Source organism: Helianthus annuus, chromosome 13 (assembly GCF_002127325.2).
Source record: "Helianthus annuus cultivar XRQ/B chromosome 13, HanXRQr2.0-SUNRISE, whole genome shotgun sequence".
Lineage (NCBI taxonomy): Eukaryota > Viridiplantae > Streptophyta > Magnoliopsida > Asterales > Asteraceae > Helianthus > Helianthus annuus.
Window position 1 is genome coordinate 140,653,098 of NC_035445.2, and position 3,429 is coordinate 140,656,526.

At 37.0% G+C, this 3,429-nt stretch overlaps 1 non-coding gene across 2 annotated transcripts; it reads left to right on the forward strand.

The window, feature by feature from the left end:
- LOC110901826 lies at window positions 1–1,904 on the forward strand. Of its 2 annotated transcripts, XR_004876226.1 has the most exons (4): window positions 2–423; window positions 585–622; window positions 724–1,312; window positions 1,624–1,904. It is a non-coding gene; the product is annotated as an uncharacterized LOC110901826 (transcript). The 2 variants fall into 2 exon arrangements; XR_002571831.2 differs by having other exon boundaries at window positions 1–423; window positions 585–1,312.
- Window positions 1,905–3,429: the final 1,525 nt, after the last annotated feature.

Here is a 3,429-nt window from a genome sequence, read left to right on the forward strand (position 1 = left end):
TCACCATTTTGAATCCCCTGCTCCTTTCCACCATTAAAATTCAGACCTCTGTCTCTCTTTTCTCTAGAGCCTATCTCTCTTTCTAGATCTTTCAAGATCCGGCAGTGGTTCGACGGTGAGTGGTGTGATGGTGTTCGGGGAAGACGGTGGGGGGAGTGTAATGGTGTTTTCATGGTGACGGTGGTCGACGGCGGTTGGAATACAACGGCAACAAACGAACGGCGACAGTGGGCTTCACGGTAAACAGCGACAACAACGAACGGCAGCGGTGGGCTTCACGGTAAAACAACCGTTAATCCGGCAAGAAGTATTGACACCGACAACAACGAACGGCGGTCGGGCCGATTTTTCCGGCAAGAAGTTTGACACCAGCGGTGGTGTTCCAGCTCCGGCAGCCGGCGGAGCAAGCATCTTTTCACTCCGGTAAGCCTAACCCCTTATCATTCTCCATTTCCTTTCAGATCTGTTAAGATCAATTTGGTTCTGGCACTAGATAGGGAAATTTAGCTTCTGTTCTTGTTATAATAGTATTAGTTGACAAGCTAAATATGTGGTGTGCTTATTAACTTGTTTGTTTTCTTTAGATGTTACAGAAGACAGTAGCAATTCCCGAAGCTAAAGGGTCAGTTTCTACAGTTAGTTTTTGTTTAGTAGAATCAGTGCATTTTTGCTTTTAGGGATTTATTTGTTTTATATAAATTTTCTTTACGCGTGTTTGACAAGGATCAAAATGGATTAATTTCTGCATCCGAGCTTCGCCATGTTATGACTAATCTTGGTGAGAAGCTGACCGACGAGGAAGTTGATGAAACGATCCGTGAGGCTGATGTCGACGGTGATGGTCAGATCAACTACGAGGAATTCGTGAAGGTCATGATGGCGAAGTGAGAACCTTTAACATCAAACCCATCTTTTATTTTAGTTGTCGGGATCGTTCAAAAACTCTATCCGTTTTCCGTTAAATGGGGGCATAAAAAATGGGGAAACGTGACGTAATTTTTTTTGTTTTTTGTAAACAGGTTTAAACCCGTAAAAAAGTAGTTTTTTTTAAAATTGTTTTTGTAAAAAATCTATTTTTTAAAAAAGTTTTACGTAAAACGTAAAACGTAAAAAAATTAAAAAAAAATCTGTTTGCAGCGACGATCGTGGTGGTTTTTGTTGTATTTTAGTTTTGCTCAGTCGGTTCAAAGATTCGAGATGTGTTTGGCTCGGATTTGAGTTATGTTCGGGAACCGAGTCTCATTTTGGGTCGGCTCAAAAAAGTAGTTCAGATTACAGGGTCTGGCCGACAAGCAGTGACGTTACACTCCGGGTAAGCCTCGAAACATCGCTTATCTTTTTTTCCTTCTCCTAAATGAGTGCTGCAAAAATTACTTTCTGCACTTTATTTTTGTTTTGTTATAGGTGTTAACCTCTAAATCCATTTGTTATGGCTAGTGATTGCTCAGCGCATACGTATTATCATGGGTTTCTGGTTGAATTGCTTCTTCAAGAGACTTGTTTTTGTTTGTTTCAGAGAGTTAAAATCTTTTGTTTATTTGAAAGAATATATGTTATTTGTTGCTCTTTAAACGTAGTTCAAAATAATTTTCTAACTGTATACTAATGTGTTCTAATATACAGGTCAGCCGTGGGTCGAGTTTCGGGTCAGTGGGTGCAGGTTTGGTTCCACCCGGTTCGGAAGCATCAGGTCGACGGCTCAGTCAAACCGGGTTAGATTTAGAGTTGTTCGGGTAAAGCTTCGGCTCGGTCTCGATTCTGGTCTGGCAGTTCGGTAGCGAGTTATTATTACGTTAGTTAAGATTTTATTTAGTTAACGCGCACCGAGCTCGAACCGATACTTTAGTGACTTGTTACGTTTGGCATTTTGATAGAAATTTTATATATTGTGTTTATATTGTTGAGTTTTGAAAAGATAACGACAACTTGAGTAGTCGGCTTACTCCAAAAACAGAGGAAACTCTGTCCGTAAACTTTTTAACGTAAAAACGTAAACTTTTTAACGTAAAACGTAAAATGTAAAAAGTTTTACGTAAAACGTTAAAAGGTTTACGCAACAGTAAAATGTTTTACGTAAATCGTAAAACGTAAAACGTAAAACGTAAAAAGTGTTACGTAAAAAGTGTTACGTAAAAAGTAAAACATAAAACGTAAAAAGTTTACGTAGAACGTAAAACATAAAACATAAAAAACCGGCGCGTCAAACGTAAAAACGTTAAAAATGTTGAGGTAAAAAACCGGCACGTAAATCGTAAAAAAACGTTAACATAAAAAACCGGCGCGTAAAACGTAACAAAACCGGCGCGTTAAAACGTAAACTTTTTATCGTAAAACGTAAACTTTTTGACGTAAAACGTAAATAACGACGCGTTAAAACGTAAAAATTTTAACGTAAAAACTAAAAAAACGGCGCGTTAAAACGTAAAAAAACGGCGATTTTCTGTTGCGTTCGGTTTTGCGTAAAAACGTTTTTGTAAAAAAAATTAAACCGTAAACTTGTTAACGTAAACCGTAAACTTTTTATCGTAAAACGTAAAAACGTGAAGCGTAAAAAGTGTTACGTAAATTTTTTCGTGAGTTTTACGTAAAATGTAAAACGTAAAAAGTTTTTCATAAGTTTTACGTAAACTTTTTCGTAAGTTTTTCGTAAAACGTAAAAAGTTTTACGTAAAACATAAAACGTAAAAAGTTTAACGTAAAACCTGAAAATTTTAACGTAAAACGTCAAACTTTTACGTAAAACGTAAAAAGTTTAAATTTTTAACGTAAAATGTAAAAAGTTTTACGTAAAACGTAAAACGTAAAAAGTTTTACGTAAAACGTAAAAAGTTTTACGTAAAACGTAAAAAGTTTTACGTAAAACGTAAAAAGTAAAAAGTTTTACGTAAAACGTAAAAAGTTTAAATTTTTAACGCAAAACGTAAAAAGTATACAAAAACGGTCGCGTTAAAAAAAGTGAAAAAAAACGGCGCGTTTAAAACGGCATGTAAAAAAACGACGCATTAAAAATCGTGGAGAAACGACGCGTTTTAAAAAAACGACGCTTGAAAAAACGGCGCGTAAAAAAGTTTAAAAAAACGGCGCGTTAAAAAACTTCGAAACAACGGCGCGTTAAAAAACTTCAAAAAAACGGCGCATTAAAAAACTTCGGAAAAACGGCGCGTTAAAACGGCGTGTAAAAAATTTGGCGCGTTAAAAAACGTGGAAAAAAACGGCGCGTAAAAAACGTGTAAAAAACCGCGCGTTAAAAAAACGCCGACTGAGAAAAACGACGACTTAAAAAAACGGCGCGTAAAAACGACGCGTAAAAAACGGCGCGTAAAAACGGCGCGTAAAAAACGGCGTTAAAACAACGCCGATTGAGAAAAACGACGCCTTTAAAAAACGGCGCGTAAAAACGGCGCGTGAAAAACGGCGCGTGAAAAACGG